The sequence below is a fragment of the Marmota monax genome, unplaced genomic scaffold, assembly GCF_021218885.2.
Source record: "Marmota monax isolate L192 unplaced genomic scaffold, Marmota_monax_Labrador192_F-V1.1 WCK01_AAM20220418_F8-fsc01614, whole genome shotgun sequence".
Classification (NCBI taxonomy): domain Eukaryota; kingdom Metazoa; phylum Chordata; class Mammalia; order Rodentia; family Sciuridae; genus Marmota; species Marmota monax.
The window spans coordinates 16,038-33,999 of NW_026693507.1; the positions used below are offsets into that span (position 1 = coordinate 16,038).

General features: G+C 38.8%; 2 pseudogenes; both read right to left on the minus strand.

Annotated features, from left to right (window-relative positions):
• Positions 1–6,528: 6,528 nt before the first annotated feature.
• Positions 6,529–8,346, minus strand: LOC124102182 (unconventional prefoldin RPB5 interactor 1-like; annotated as a pseudogene).
• On the minus strand, positions 8,343–16,993 carry LOC124102183 (uncharacterized; annotated as a pseudogene).
• Positions 16,994–17,962: the final 969 nt, after the last annotated feature.

A 17,962-nucleotide genomic window follows, 5' to 3' on the forward strand; every position in this document is an offset into this window, starting at 1 on the left:
TGATTATATAATCTACATAAATTTAAATATTCTTTTCTTGCTTATAAGATAGTTTGATTATACCATGCAGTTAAGACAGTAGATTTATTTTTTTAAACATTAACCTGGAGCTTCTAATGTGTGTTTTAAAATTAGAGTTTAAATTATTGTGTCAATTTTCCTATTAAAATAGAATTAAGCTAGTGCAACTTTAACTCATTCACCTAAATGAGTGAGAGTGATCAATTTTACTTCTCCAAAATCCTCTGCTGATTTTTACTAATTTTAAGTAGTAGAAACACTGAAGTTTGTTATTGTATATTGCTTTTTTTCCCCTAAATAAAATAAACCAACAGCTCCATTCCAAATACTTTGGTTTTCTGAGTAAGTGGAAACTGGGTAATATAGTGATGAAAGTAGCAAATGTGTCCATTTAGTTGGACAGGACTGTGGTGTGGGTGATATGTGCAGATGAGGAGTAAACAAAGATGAGCTTAATGTTCAATCAAAGGGTGCAGAAATAAACAGCTTAATAGAATGTGATTGAATCAGGGTTTTTTTTTTTTTTTTTTTTTTTTTTTTTTACAAAATATATTTCAAGATATTGGGTTGTCTTTAGAAAAGGCGTAAACTTTCTCATGTGCATATACATGACCCTCCCTACAAAAAAGTTGTTTGCATCTAGATTTTAGTGACTGTACTTTTCATTGGCTGTGTCTAGAAATGCATATTTGTCATATTTTTCAAACAGCACCTTAAGTAGTATTCACATAACAAGAGTTCAAGGAACTTGGGTTTTCCTTAATGTTTGAGTTGTTTTACACACTCCTTTTGAAAATGAAAAAGTGGAGGTAATTTTGGCAGTGTGGAAAGTTATAAAACTGTCTTCCCCACCCCATGCATTTTCTAAGGTTTACTCATTATAATTGTTGACCTTCTTTTTCTGAATCCACCCTTAACAGAAAGCTGTTAGACTGGCTTCAATAACAAGAAGCAGGCCCACTGGAGGCTGGAAGAGTAGGGAGAGGGTCATGTATGGGCTGAGGCTGGGGCTGAGACCAAGGCCGGCTGGTGGGAAGCCTTCAGGAGTGCCCAGGCTGAGACTCCAGTGACAGTGCCCTCCTGGGACTGGTTGAAGTGCCTAACTATTGATGGGTCTGAGAGCATGTGGCTACATAATGAAAAGCCTGTCTTCAACTCCTTCTCCTCCATCTAATGCCTTCCAAGGCTGGAGGAGGAATACACAGGGGAGATTCTCCTCAAGCTCATGGTGGATGGAAACTGGAAGAGTGAGAGGAAGGAGGAAGGGTATTTGTGGAGCTCTCTACCTACTAAGAGACTGACTGGGGGAGAGGGCACCTATATTTGCATCTTTTCTCTCTAGTGATGGAGAACTGAAGGTTCAATCCTATCCCACTGAGCACTGTTGATTGATTATATTTACACACACACACACACACACACACATACAAGTCATGGGAGAAGGGAGACTGTGCCTTCAGCTGTCAGACTCAGTCCTGGAGGTGGTATTGATGTGTTAGTGTGTGTGGTGGTTATTTTTTTCTTTTTTTCCTTTTCCTTTCTTCCTTTTCTTCACTCCCCTACGCCACCTCTCCTAGAGGCTACACAATGGCAATCTTCTCTCAGTAAGATTCATCCTGCTTTGCTTTCAGTAGATCCACCCATCCTCATAATGTTCAAGTTAAAGGCTATGGTTTTCCCTTTGGGGACCTTTTGTGTATTACTGCTCTCTCTGATTAGTGTTGGTCTTAGTTGGGATTTCTTTGCCTTTTTGTTTGGCTTCATACTGAAAAAGGATTCCCCCAACCCCAACATTTTGTTAATAATCCAGTGGTGATCAACTGGGGATAAATAATTCACCCTGGCATAGAAAAAACAATCACTTAGAAGTCTCAAAGAAATATACCATATGAGGGAAAAACAAAACTGGGAGAAAATCCGGAATATTATCATTTTTCCTATGGTAAAACCAGTGTGCCTCTTCAGGAGAAATGATTTCAAATTATTATTATTAAACCACAAGGATCTCTTTTCTCAGGGTGTAGAAGCTGCTGGACTGCTTTTCACCCAATTCAATGTGGTTTCTTTGGAAAATTTTCAGCAGAGGAACGCATATGCTGCAGTGTCTTAGTGGAAAGAGTCTTAATAAAAACAAGAACCCAACTTGTAAACAAAATATGCATCATGTTATGTTTTTTTTTTCTCATAATAACCTGTCTGTTGCTAATCGAGCTATATCTGCAGTTCTGCACTGTAGGAAGGCAGGGATACATACAAGGAATCAGGACACTGTTGCATATAGAGGTACTGCATGAATAAACGAGTAGCAGCTGGAACCATTTCTGTGAACCAAAGACCATTATCAGCTGTGACACAATCCATCACAAGGAGGGCAGAGGAAACTTCTTTTTTCCCTAAATGTATTTGGTCGCCTATGCTTGGTCAAATATTGAAGGGCTATGATTTAAGGTTGTGTCCAAGGTTGGCAGGAGCTAAAGCGGCAAGCTCTCCAGTATTTATGCTGCAGGTTCGGGGACATTGCGCTACATTTTCTGATTAGCTCGCACAATATTCGCCACCGGGATCACCTTTACCAATGTAAGAGAGGCCCCCTCCCTCGCGGGCCCACTCTTCCATCAGTCCCCTCCTTCCTCCCCTGTGTAGCTATTGGTGCCCAAGTATTATAACTCAGCCCCTCTCTCTGCTTCTGACACATCCTACCACTGGGAATACTTGAGCAGGGCTTATGCCTGAAGGGAACCCCCGGCAGAGAAGATAAGCCCAGGCCCTCTATAATATATCATTTAAATCTCCTCTTTAGAAAGCATTGTCAAACCCTGCGTCTGGGTCCCACAGGGGATAAGCTGAGTAGAGTCCTGCTTTAAATCTCCTGGTGATCATGCTCTGGGATTCTAAAGGGCTCCCACAGGGAAACTTGCAGTACATTTTGTAAGAAATGCAAATGCAGGAGACTTGGGGAGTAGGCTCCCAGGTGTTCACTTCCCTGCCTCTCTGTCTGAAGCCTGTGGGGGAGCACAGGTTGTGGGGCAGCAACCAAGGGCGGCCAGGCAGGCCGGCTGCGTGGTGGGAACCATTAGGGCAAGGAGACTGGGTGCGCCTTTCCCAGAAGAGCGCCTGTCTGCAGCCAGGGTTGTGGAGAGTCCCCTACTGGGCTCAGGATGGGGAAAGACCTAGGCCCTATGTTTGTGTCTGGAGCTGTGTGGGGAGGAGGAGGCGGGACCTGCCCTCCTGCAGTGGCAGCACAGGCGCTGGATGCTCTGGAAGTAGATCATGGATCTCTTCTGCTACCCTGACACCCCAAGCTCAGCCAGGGGCCGCGCTGGTACCCTGGACCCACTTGGCTGGGCAGAAAGTTGCTGCCTGCTCCCAGCCTCTGAACCTCTGAACTTTGCAATTGCATCTTACCTGGGATGGCACACTCTGAGGAGGCTGCCACGCGAGAGCCCAGGAGGAAACCAAGGTGTGGGTGGGCGGGGAGGGAGGCAGTGGGTGTGGAGGCTGAGTACCCTTTAAGGCTACCACTTCTGCAGCAAGAGGGAAACAGAACTTTTAGAAGGTCCAAGAGGGACAAAGCTCATGTGCTCAGGCTTAAGAGGTTGCCCAAAGCTAAGGTGCTGAGGTGTTAGTGGAGATTTTGAGACCTGCCTTTGCCTGCCAGGCGTGCTCTGTGGTGCAGCATATTTATGTCTCTGTCCTGGAACTTTTGTCCTTGTGCTCCAGCTCTATCCTCTGTCTAACCACCCTCCCACCCCCACCCTTATGCCCTTCTTTAGCCTAACTTCTCAGCGTTTAGAAGCTCTGTAATAGTATTGCCACCCTGAGAATTGCCCAGAGGAAAAGCACTGTTCACCTCTCCATGTGCATTGCTATTTCAGCTAGGAGGAGACCCCCCAACCTCCAGAACTCTAGGGACACTTGCTGATGCTTGGTTCCAGCAAAACCAACCCACATCTGCAACACTGTTTCACAAAACTTCCCAAAGTGGGGCAGGCCCAGGGCTGCAGTTGGGAGGGGAGGGGCTCCTGCTTCACACCTTAAGGATCCTGGTTTCTGAAGCTTTCTCATGTTCTTCTGTGAAAAGATTTAGCTGTCTTCCCAGAAAGGACTTCCTTTGTAAAAGCATTATTGTTTAGATTTGGTCACTTGTCTAAGGACCTTGAAGTTAGTCCTTTCATAGAACCTGAGAGTGGGAAATAATTCCCTAAGAGCAATGCTTCTTTGTAGGCCTTTCTGTTTCTTTTGTACATGATTTTATGAAAACACTAATTTACCCCTACACACTTTTTTATTACACGCCCCCCACCCCACCCACTTCCATCTCTCTGTAATAAACTCCCCTCCCCTTCCTTCTCAGGCATTTTGGGAAGTGTTAAAAAATGATAGCTTATTTTTAGAGCAATTTAATTTGCAGCTTATGAATACTAATGCACTTTTATATGAAGTGATGGGTTAACTCAGCTGTGCCTTACAACATCACCAATCTGGTAGTTTAGTATTAGATTGCCAGTGATTTGAGGTCCAACATGGGGGTTGGTAGGATTTTGTGCATGAGTCAGTGGCAAGGAGGATAGGCATGAAAATGATGTCCTAGACCTAGTTCTGCTAAGTACTTGAAAACATACCACAAACTCGTGGCTCTGAGTTTTTCTTTTTCTGAGCTCAGTCTTTTTTTCTGCCATGTAACTGCAATGGAACCTGCAGTGCTTGGTAGTACCAATCTGCACTTTCTATTTCATGTTTGTTTTTGTACACTTCAGCTCTGCTTTTGTCTTTCACTAAGCTGTTTCAGGCACCAAAGTTACTCAAGGCATCTGGTATACCACTGTTAGTCACTTAGACATGCATTGTTTTTTAATGCTACTTACTTTATACTATTGCTGCCATGGAATTTTAAAGTAAAAAAAAAATATGGAGATAGGGAAATAGAATTAATAATCACTTTTTACTCAGCTTGCTTTCTCATTCTTGGTTCTGTAGAATAGGGTGAACCACAAATGGACTACAGCTTCTGCATTTCTATACACTAAATATGTGGCAAATGAAGACAAAAAATTCAGACTGGATGCTATAAGACCAAACAGGTGTAAGGTTCTTCTTCTAACATGTTTGGCTTTGGGAGTGGGGATCACTTAAATAGCAATTGGGAAGGAAAGGGAGAGCTCCTTTGTGAGTGGTTTGCACTATGGTTTAGGAGCAGGGTTAACTGAAACAAAAACTGTTTTTATCTACAAAACATACAGCTGATCAGAACTGAATATAGGACAAATTTTCTACATTTTAGGTGATCTTTCAAAATCAGTTCTCTTTTCTAATTTATCCATTAATTACTGGGGATTCAAGCTAACCACTTTATCATTAAAATATTTATTCATAAAACTTTTTACAGTTGTGCTGTTCTAGCTACAAAGAGCTTCTACTTTTCTAGGATATAATTCCACCTTGGTTAAGCAAGAATTCATTAAAGAAGCTATAAATAACCCTTAAATATTTAGCCATGAATAGAAGGTGAACACGCATTGATGGCTTATTTTATGACTAATGCAGAATGCTTTTTAAAAGCTACATTTTAGCATACATCAATCTAATTATTAACACTTGCAGTATAATTTTCAATGTTAGACTAAATTTCTCTTTAAGAAATTTTACTACAAAGTAACAACGTAACTATGTTATCTGGTTATTTAGTAGTCATAAAGAAGGCCTAAAGAATGAAAATGTTAGAAAGATTAAAACCTAAGAAACATTTTATTTGAAAAATTAATTCATTCCTTTTTTTAAAACATCTAGACAAACTTTTCTTTTCTCCCAAAGGTAATCCCAGTGAAAATTATACAGAAGAGGAAGAAGTAGTTCCTATGGAATTGTAAGAATTCAAGAATCTGTTGTGTGGTATATACACATATGAATCAAAGACATTTCCATATTCAGTTCTAAATTATAAAGTTTGCAACATTTTACAGACAAAGTTTCATAAAATTTTTAATTGAAAATAAATGCTTTACAAAATACCATTCTTCCAGTCAAAGAAACTTTCCCAAGGGGTATGTGTAGCTTTCTGTCTGAAAGATTACAGTATGACATTCAAAGGAAAGAAGTTTTTGTGTATTTGTTTGTTTGTTTTTCTTTATTTATTTTAAAATGCCACCTAGCTTATGAAACCTATGAGGAAAGTAGATTTTTTTTAAAGTGCCTTTAAAATGCAAAAGCAAGTAATATAATTGTTGAAGCATTTGATATCTTAAAAGATTCTTTTAAATGGTCCATATGGTACACACAATATCACAGCTGGTGCAAAACTGCTTGTATTTAGTTTAAAACACAAAAGCAATGTGTACAAACTGTGTTCTTTGAAAAATAATTCAAAATTGTAAGGCCAACTTAGTAGTAAGAGAATTCACAAAAACAAGCTGAATATTACTGTATTCCAACATTTACTTTGATTTTTGTAATATCACTGATAAGAATAAGAGAGCTTGCTACCAAACTAATTCAAAACACCTTATTTCAAACTACATGTAACATATTTTGCTTATACATTCTAAAAATTCACAACTAGATTTTAGGATGTAAACTCACATTTCCTAGTTTTTCTGTTGAAATATGGCAGCTTTGAACTTTGAAACCCTTTTGGCAGTTTCTTCTGATACTTCTGACAGAAATTCTTTTTGTTCCAGAATGGTGAGTAGTACAGGATGAGCAATGACTGGGTGTGGTGTTAAAGAGGATAAAAATTCTTTTTCTATTACAGTTCCAGAAAAAGCCTCAGGTGCTCCTGATAATGGCAAAAGTTTATTGCCGCAGTCTGGCTGGGCACAAATCACCAGCCACTCAAGCAGGAACAAACTTTATTTCCAAACTCTCCAGAACACCATGCATGCGGCCTTCCCCAGGGACACACCACCCACCAACTGGAAATCCCTCCTCCAGCACTTCCCCAACCAAGGAGAACTCCCCAGGAATCCCCGGGAGAACTCCAAAGCAGCCCCAGTGCCTGAGGCTGACAGCAGGGGTCTAATATACAATTGAATACACAGCTTAACCTAACCATCATCATCTCAATGGCTTGCTGGCATCACCTCTCAACCACTCCATTCTGGCAAAAATGCCATGCATCATTACGACTAGGCTATGGCTCTCAGCAGTTTATTTGATGATTATCTTGTTGTGGTTCTTCTTCTAAAATGCTTTCACTGGTGTCACTGCAATTGACTTCTTCACAGCTAATACTCCTCAAAACTCCCTCCTATCATCAAATTCAGCATCACTACTTTCACTGATATCACTACAAACACTATTTTCTCTGCTTTGAGACTTCAGAATAGATTTACAAGGAACATATTCTCCATTCACAACATCAACAAAGACTCTGTAAATGTCAGCAGGAGTCCTGATTGTAGGCAGCTCTTGAGCATAATGACCACTCTTCCAGAGTTGTTCTTTCCTTTAAGTTTGACTTCTTCTTTCTTTTCACTGAATTTAAAGTGGTATTTTTTTCTAGTATTTATTCAAACCCTCTTAGGTTCAACAGTATATGGAAAATATATTTTTTGGTACAGAATTATCTCCAATCCTTGAAGCATTGTGGTCATTTTCATTATCACCATCATGACTGTTGTCTTCATCATCTTCTTCATTACTCTGACAAAAACTTGAACCATTACTGAAGAGTTCAACTGACTAGTCACTTGTCCATTGAATTGTTCTGAATGTGTAACATCCTAATGATAACTACTGGGGGTAAGTAGTTTGTTTCTTCATTCACATTTGAGTTTTGATCTTCCTTCTCCACTTCAGAAGAGGCTGTGTCTTCTCCATTTGCAGTCACAGTATCCGGCTTACTATCAAGTTCACCCAGCAATTCCTCTTGCCTCTCTAGTTCTTCAAGTCGAGCCCACAGTTTCTTATCAGCAAGCAAATCCTCAGATTTTACTTCATTTGCAAAATTTGCTTAAAAAAATATTTGAAGTTTTTGTTTGGAATGAGGTTTTTGAGCAATTCGTTGTTTGGCTTTAAACTCAAAGTCACTTTTAATTTCAACAATATCACCTGCAGCATTACTCATTTTCTGCAAATCTTCTGTGAATTTAACTCTGGATTCAAAAATTTTCCATCACTTTTTTTTAAACCATCTATTGTTTTTCTTACATCTTTTCCTGTTCCTCACAGAGTCACACCAACTCCGGGGCACGCAACAGCGCCAAGGCGGAAGCGTGTGTCACAAACTTCGACTCATTTCAGAGTCAGACGAGGCCTCCGTGAATGGGGCACCGGTTTATGGAGGCGGCCTGGCCGGCTGCTGCCCAGAGTCCTCCTGCTTGCCTTCATGCACTGCGCGCCCGCTGCTGAGGAGGCCATGCTTGTCTTCGCCGCTGCCGCGGGGTCGCTGCTCGCTTCTGTGCTGGAGGCTCTAGGCTTCTCGCTCTCGCCGCAGCTGCAGGCTCAGAGCAGCAGGCCCACAGCCAGGGCGGAAGGCTGTCTCTTAGGTGGCAGAGCCCAGCCAAATGTCCCGTGGCGGCTGAGCCTCCTCTGCGCTTCTCCTCTGCTTTTCTTTTCTGCAAAAGTTGAATGCATAGTTCTTTTCTATTTTGCAATCCTGGCTCTTAAGATGGTCACTGGGATCCTCCTTGTGGTTCGTTTTGTTCTTGAGGGGACAGCACCTAGAGGACACATTTTCATTTCTCTCTCTCTCTCTCTCTCTCTCTCTCTCTCTCTCTCTCTCTCTCTCCCAATTATAATATCACTCTCTTTATGGAAATTATAATTAATTCTATATTCATTTAGTGAGAAATAGTATATTAATTATATGGCATTTTCCCATCAGTCAACTTAGTATATTCCTCCATGTAGCCTTTAGTCACCCCCCATCATTTCATTCTTTCCAAGTTTTAAAAACACTCATCTGCAAACTTAAGCTTGCCCTGCTCTTCCAAACACTACACCATGTGTTTCTCTTCCTCCTTTTGAAGCCACTTTAGAAGGTGGTGGTGCTGGGCCACCGTAGGCTCAGATGCCTGGAGTTTCTGTCAAGGACAGAAAAGTTTGGCAGAAGCCATGGCTTTGGAAAGAGAACTATATCATGATTTGTTTTCTGCAAAGCCTTAAGCTAGCCATTTGTCAGTAATGCATCCCCCCTCCTTGAAACATAGTAAACCCTCTCCTGACTTTATACTGAGGAACTGAGGAAACATCAGAAACTTAGACACATTTCTAGGTTAAACATCAAGTCGTCAGTTTTAGGAGAGTTGCCCTGGATAAAGAATTCATTTATCTTAACTTCAAATCTGAAAATTCTTAGGAATGGAGAAAATGATTTACAATAAAGATAATTCATAACTATTTTTAGTGATTCTTTACAATTCTTTTCTCAATAGCAGGTGGTTTTGTACAAAATAGTTTCCTCTGTTTGAGGAGTCAAGCAGTGCATTACAAGCTAAGTTCTCAGATTAACTACTTAGAACTGGCAAGAAGAAAAGGAAGTGTGAACTTCATTGAATTTACATATGTGAGTGTATGCATCACTTTTTTAGGTATCAATGAATGTAGTTGTAATAAAAATGCCCCCCCCCCACCAACATCCCTCTGCACAGAGTGGCTCACTGAAGCATGTGTAACCCTTTTGGTAATACACTCTTAGCATAGCTTGAGAGGGATTTTTGTCTCTATTCTTTCCACTTCCTGTGTGCAGCAAATGCTGTACTGTTTTTGTACTCTAATACATAAGAAAGGTAAAAAAAAAGAGGGCTTAAATACTAAAATAGAAACAATACCCCTTAATTATAATATTTTTTGAAACAGTCACTTAAAATCTGAAAACTCATTTTCTTAAGCTATATTACTATTGTGCAACAGGTGTTGTAATTGTTAAGCAAAGAAATTAAACCCTCAGTAGTCATTATTATTCTTCTTCAACTCTTTTTTTGAGGCAGATTAAAATCGTGAACCCAGTATGCTTGAATATTCTCCATGCTCTTAAATTATTTGTTTTCTGGGAATTTTTATTTTTTATTAACTTAATTATTTTTTTCTGTTACACTAAAAATATTATCCCACTAATGGCAATTAAGGAAATAAATTTTCTTATATCTCAGACATATAATAACAGATATGAAATAGAGCTAATACTTTAAAATATTTCTTTATTTATCTGATACATAAAAGCATATAAATTATACAATTTTATGAGATTACATGTGAAGCTTTTATACATGTATACATGTATAATGATATAGGAAATATTTTTGTGGAATGATATTAAATATGAGAAATATATTGCAGATGCAGTAACAGATTTTATGTAAGGTATCATAGTCTGTTTTCTGTTGCTATAACAATACCTGAGACCAGGTAATTACTAATGACTAAAGGTTGATTTAGATCCTTGTTCTGAAGGCTGGTAAGTCCAAGAACGTGGTGCTGGCACTTGCTTGGTATCTGGGGAGGGGCTTCTTGCTACATTGTAACATGGTGGAGGCATTATATGATGAGGCAGAGTACATGTGCCAGATAGATAACTGGTCCATGAGTGCACATTTAACTTTCTAGATTTTTAAAAGAATATTGCTCTTTTGCATTAACAAAAGTGTTCTAATTGTTTTGACGCCTATATAATTATACCTATGCTCTAAGTAAGTAAGAATCATAATTAATTTTTAGGGAATGTTTTCTGTGTGCTAGGCACTCTACTGACTTACCTGATTTAGCCCTCAAAACCACAGGTAGGAATTTCTATTATATTTCTGTTAAAGCTTATGAAGCCCAAATGTGAAAAGGTTAAGGAAGTTTCTTGAGACCCTCCAGCCAGTAATTGAAGGATCTGGGTATATGTCCAAGGGATCTTACTCCAGAATATATTCCACAGCATTATGTGAAAGTGATCCATAATTTGTTTCTGTGAATCATTTTGATCTGAAACTAAAAGGAGATGCAGCATGTTCAGTGTTTAGATGTTTAGAATTTTAATGCTTCCTTATGAAGATATGATTTACATATATTGAAATAGATAGTTATGAACTTTACAGCTTGATGTATTTTGACAATTGTGGGCATCATTGTAACCAGGACACTAGTGAACATTAAAAAAATTTTTTCCCACATCCCAGGAAACTCTGCATTTCCATTAATTTCTTACCCACATCCTCTCTAAAAGGCAACCAATGCTCTGATTTCTCTTGTGTTAGCTTGGCTTGGCTTCATTAGATCATGAAGCCCTTGAACTTTTGAGTTATTATTTTTGATGTTAATGTCATTGTGTGATAGATGTATAGAATTGATGTGGGAGCTTCTGTTTTATTTTGTAAACTAGAATCTCCTAATTAAAAAGACTAACTTTTACTGAACATCCAGAAGTTGTCAGGAACTACCAAGCGTCACAGTTTAGAGAGGTTGCCACAGTTAACACAGATGCTGGTGAAAGACAGGAATCTCCTGGATCAGAGAAAAAAAAATACTTAGGACTCAGGGCATAACAGTATGAGCTTCAAGTTGTCATCAGTTCCCCTGTTATGAGATCCATGATTCGGGCAGTGCTGAGTGACTCTGTAGATATTTGTACACAGTGGATTTGTGTCACAACTGAGAAACTTGGAGTTTAGAAAACTCCCTACTCTTAAGGGGCTACTAGCAAAGCAGTCTAATTTTTACCCTTCAGAGAGAGAGTATGTTTATTATCCTGGTCAGGAAACAAATGTGTCCTCTACTCTGGAGATAGACCCTATACCTAAATTCCAAATGTAAGTTGTCATTTAAATCTACTTCTGCAAGTCAACTCTTTCTTTCCTTTCTGTATGTCTCAGTAGTTCCAGCTATTCTTATTGTTACAATAACACTCTTTGTCTAGAGAAATACTTTAGATGGAAATTAACATAGAAATGATTGTGAGATTTTGAGAAGATGGACAATATGAAATCTTATGTGATAAATCTACCTGCACTTAATGACTAAAATATGTATTCCTCTATGATAAACCTATAACCACTTAAATTTTACATTTAGTTACTGAGAAAGATTTAAAATGTGAGTATTTAGTCTTTGACCCATAAGTTCTTCACCTAAGCATACAGAGAGTAATAGGTATGAGATGGAGTTCTGACAGAATACTTATCTAGGATGCAATGGGAAGAAAGGGAAATCTTTTATAAAAATGTGACTTGATGTGACTCCTGAAGGCATGTTTCAATTAGCAGGAGAGATAAGCATGTTCTTGGAGAGGGGAAAATATAATTTGTGTTAAAGTTAGAGGCTAGACTTATTTATGGATAGAGTGATTGGGGATTCATGGGAAAGTTAGTGGAATGATGTTTTTGAGGATTAATGAAATTAAAGTTGGAGGTCTGAAAAGCCTGGTGGAAGAGTTAGACTGGAGGTATTAAAATTAGTGAATTAGAGAATATGTCTGAAAAGGGGAGTAAGATGATTGAGAATTGCAAGATCATGGACAGAAAGTGTAATGGATGCAACTGAGTGTGGGGAGGGATATAACTGGGAGGAAGGAGTGATTTGTGTGATTAGAAAGGAATCAAAGAAAATGTCCTTCTGTCACTTAAAGATGAGAACCTGGACTTGATTGGAAGGATGGTTCCAGGTGTGTACTATGAGTAGAAGGAAAATCACTCACCAATCAGGAATGGATTAACTGAAGACCCATCCTAAGAAGTTGTGGGCCATGAAGGACCATGCTTCCTTTAACTTAAGGATGGGTGAAGAAAAAAGTGTGCCTGAGGGACACTGGAGTCACCTTTGTGAAGCCTCATGAGAATGTGACCTCAATCTACTCTTTGAAGTCACAGTTGATTTATTGAGAATGTGAAACAGGAAAAGAAATTAGTGACTGCATCTATGTCCTTGATAGTTAGGTACAGTGGATAGGTAGGTGAACTTAAGTTATCTATTCTCTTATATAATTTGAGGCCACTTTTCTAGCTCTGGATTTTGATAGTCTCTTCAAGGGGTAGTACTACATCACTGGGTAGTACTTATAGGCAAAAATTTATTTCCTTGTAAGATGATGTGAAGTAGTGTCATGAAACGATGGGGAAGGTCACAGCCTCTTTGAACTCAAGAAATTTTTCACTAATTGTGTACACATTTTTTTTGTTTGTAACAGCTCTAAGGTGCTAATCCTGTTCCAGTAGTGTCACATATTTTACTGGCCCTTGATGATCACTGTTTAGTGTAGTCATACCTTAAAAAACAGTTTGCTAACAGCACAAATTTTGGAAATGAATTTTGTTTTTTTCTACTCTCTTCTAATTTGATTTGTGTTTTAGGGGGTTAGTAACTGTGCTCTGGATATTTTAATGCCATAAAATTTATAAAACAATATTTTAAGGAAGATATCTTTTATTAAAACAAGAAAAATTGACTTATTAAAGACCAGTAGAGGAAGGGAATCAGGGGAAGGCAGGAAGGGAGGAAGTACTAATGATTGAAATGGAGAAAACTGTTGTGTGCATTTGTGAATATGTCAAAATGAAGCTCATTATTATGTGTCAATAATTTATACCAAAACATTAAAAAATTATTAATGGCTATTCAAACTTTACAATAATGTAACTAGCAATATCTTATAATCATTGTTTGAAATTTCTTTGATTTAGAGCTGGATTTCTTATTAGAGATATAGTTTCTAGAACCAATATTTATAGGACCCCAAGTACAATTCACACAAAAGGGGGAAGGGGTTCATTTTAGGTAGTGGTTGCAGTAGGTAGAAGCATATTGACAGCTTAAACCTGAATTCTGTCATTTCAGTGGGTGAGTGGTGACTTAATCAAACTTTTTGCAACTTAAGGTAAAGGCAGTAGACAGTTGCACTATACCAAAAGACGGAATGCTGTAGTGTTAAAGGATCTGAAGGTTGTATATTCACATGTTTTTGAATAAAAAAGTGAAATGTATACTACTTTCACAGAAAGGTTCCACTTTGGAATCCTGTGCACTCTGTCATTTGGATACGTACTTACTTTCTCACTGTCTCTGATGCTCACTAACTTGGATTTCTGAGAGCCTCAGGAAAGGAAGTCAGGGTCATTTAGTTCTAGCCTATGTACAATCTTATTCTTTTACTTTTTTCTAGCTTTACTTTATTTATTTATATGTGGTGCTGAGGAATGAACCCAGGGAATCACACATGCTAGGTTAGCGCTCTACCAGTGAGCCACAACCTCAGCCATTATTCTTTTACTTTTATTACTCAAAGTAGAAGGACACATTACCTATCTCTGTGCAACTTAATAACAGCTTTTGCCTAAAAATTCTCTCATTTCTCTATTACAGTTTTAATGTAAGACAAATGTTTGACTATTCATTTCTTGCACTATTTAAAATTTAAAATTGGTAGAAATACTTTTGAAGGGGTTGGGGATATAGCTCAGTTGGTAGAGTTCTTGTCTTACATGCACAAGGCCCTGGGTTCAAACCCCAGCCACACACACACACACACACACACACACACACACACAAAATACTTTTGGATATTTTGTTAGGAACTATTCTTACCTCTTTCCATTGTAGAATTTTAATAAAATTAAGGAAAATGATAGAATTGGGGACTGTTTATAGATACATCAGTACAGGCTCAGAAAAATTCAAAAAATTGCAGAAAAGTGGAAACATATATTTTAATTATTTCTTGATTATTGCAAATTCTTCATATTTTGAGCTACTAAATAGTGAAATACCACTTTGACATAATATCTCAGAGGTTAAAATATAGTTTGAGCTTTAGAAATCTTAAGGACAAATACTAAGCAAGTTGAGCAAATTAATGGGCATGGATATATGCTAGACATTTATCTCATGGCTAAATCTTGGACATTTGTGTCCTTTTCCTATCTGTTACCTGTTAAAATCTTTTACCCAAAAGAGTTATTGAGTAAGGGTTCATATTTGTGTGTGTGTGTGTGTGTGTGTGTGATTTTCTGTATTTTAATTTATGGAAAATAAAATTTAAAAATAAATTATCATGCCAAACATTTGTTTTAAACCCACACAGTATTTTTTTATTTCATTTTTTTTTAAATTTATTGAGACTTTTTTGTGGCCTATCATCTGATCATCCTGGAAAATGTTCCTCACACTATTGAGACAAATGTGTATCCAGCAGTTGTTGGATGGAACGTTCTATAGATGTCTGTTAGGTCCATTTGTTCTAGAGTGCTGGACTTCAGGCCAGTAACAGCTGGGGACTTCAACACCCTGCTTTTGTTCATGTACAGATCATTCACACAGAAAATCAATAGGTACAGAAGAGTTAACCTGAACCCACACAGTAGTTTTAAGGAAAAAAGCCAAAGAAACTTTTCGAAGATATATGCATATTTGTCTTTAAAATCTATAACTGAGCCGGACATAGCGATGCACACCTGTAACCCTAGCAATTGGGGAGGATGAGGCAGGAGAATCCCTAGTTCAAAGCCAGCCTCAGCAGATTAGCAAGGCACTTGGAAACTCAGTGAGACCCTGTCCCTAAATGAAATATAAAAATAGGCTGGGGATGTGCCTCAGTGATTAAGTGCCCTGGATTCAATCCCTGGTACCAAAAAAAAAAAAAAAAAAAAAGATGTAACTGAGCAAAGAGTGTTGATACACACCTATAATCCCAGCACTTAGCAGGCTGAGAAAAGAGCATCACAAGTTTAAGGTCAATTTTAGCCACTCACCAAGACCTCTCAAAGTGAAAATATAAAAAGGTCTGGGGGAATATCTCAGTGGTAGTGCACCCCTAGGTTCAATCCCAAGTGCCCACCACACATACACATGCACAAAATTGCAATTGTGGAGCATGTGTGAGGTCCTGGGTTCTATCCCCAGCCCTGCACACACACACACACACACACACACACATTTGAAAGAGTTGAGGCCATTCTTCCATAGCCATGGTCTCCTGTATACACAGCATCAGGCACCTGAAGTTTTTACTGTGAGCCACATGCCCAGAGTGGCTACAAGGGCAGTTGACTCCACCTTGAAAATCAGAAGGTCAACGAACTCTTCCACAATTCTTCTTGAGTTCCTGTCTGCATCTTTTAACCAATGTTTTATTGATTTCTTATAAAAACAACGCCCAAGCACTTTGGGCCAAACTGCAATAAAACATATGAAAATATACTAAGCCCAGTAAGCAGTGGATCTCAGAATCACCAGAAATCAAAGACATCCACTTCCTGACACTTCCTGGAGTGCTTTTTACCAAGACGTCATAGGTCACAGTGCCTCCTGGCTCAGCTCTGTCTCCTGCAGCCACTCCTGCTGCAAGGTCTTGATGCCTACCCAGGAAAAGACAGCAACAAAAGCCATATCTTGTCTTCTCCAGAGCACCCAAGTGACTCCACTCAGTCTTGAGACTACCGAGCCCCTTCTCTGGCCAACCTATCGACCTCTTCATTGCCCACAAATCCCGAATGACCAGGAACATGCATCTAGTGAATATCCCTGCCATGGGTGAGCTCCTCCAGCTGCATGAAGTCCTCTTTGTTGATCACCTCCTTCCTTTTACTCCTCTTCCACCTGTTCTTCCAGCCTTGGACCCAGTTAGTAATCCTATTTATAGTGAACATACTGTCCATATATAGAACCAATTTACTGATGTTCTGAGCCTTGCTTGTTCCATGGCTTTGTAGGCTGAATGGATTTCTGCTCTTTTATTTTTCTGTCATCCAGGGAGTCTAAAGCCTATGTTTAAAGGGTGGCCTGGACCCTAGTAGACGCCAATTGCTGCTCGTGCCCTTCTCTGCCCATTAGTGGAGCAGCATCCATCGATGTAGACAACAACAGAGTCTCCCATTTAAGAAAATGTATCCTTGCCAAGGGCAGGGCCTAACTCTAGGTTCTTTTGCACATACATCGTACTCGGCTCTGAGACCTCTTCTTCATGGTCATCTAAGGGCTCTCTGAGATGCTTGCTGACTTTCACGTGACTCCTGGACGTCTGTATTTTTTTGCTCAGGTGGGGAAGACACCGGTCCTGTGGCCCCTATGCATGGTGTAGTACATTCCTAGCCCATAGCAGCCCAGCCGCGCAGTGCGACCAGAGCTACTAGGCCTGCCAGAGGCAGCAGGCCCTGAATTGCTCAGGTCCACGCCCACAGCCACATCGCTCTCCAGGCTCCGCCACACCCCAAGATCTCAGGAAGGGTTCATATTAATGATTATGTGAAAGCAGAAATGAAAAGCTCAGAAGTATGTCTGCACAAAAATAATTAATATTTTGTGTCTTGAGTTTATGATTTTGAAATAAAAACAATATTTAATATTTATACCAGTCAATATCTTGGCTTTCATGCAACTTTTGTTGAAATTATTATTATTTAAAATTCAGAAGTAGAGCTCTGCAACATGGGATGTAATAACTGAACAAGACACTTTTAGGTATTTCTATTCCTATACTGTTCACTACTTAGCATTTTGTAAGGGTATTTAGAGGTTAATACAATATAAGCAATACTTTAAACTCCTTATAAATAAACAGGTTACAGAAATAACTCATAAGTAAGAGTTAGACTCTCTAGGCCTGTGGCATATTTACATCACACTGTAGTTTCTACTATATGTTTTAGTATTGTCTGTTGCTGTGATTTTTCTTAGATACTAGCAGGTAGTATTAATGAAAATCTGAAAATAAGACACAAAATAAAAATAGGTGGTCAATAGTGCTTAAGTAATTTAAAACTGACTGGAAGAAATGAAAAGCATTATGAAAAACTTCTGTTAGCTCTTGTCTCTGGGCAGTCATTGCAGGGCTTTTAAGATATCTTGTGTCATTGATTCTTACTTCCTGATTATTTGACAATAGTTGCTATTTTCTTGTACATTATTATCTCTTAAGGATTGCTATAGCTTTTTCAAATTTCTTTATTAACCAGTTTTATGGAACAAAGGGTGAAAATCCCTGCTTTTATGTTGTGCTCATTGTTTTTTTTTTTTTTGGTATATTTTGTTTGTT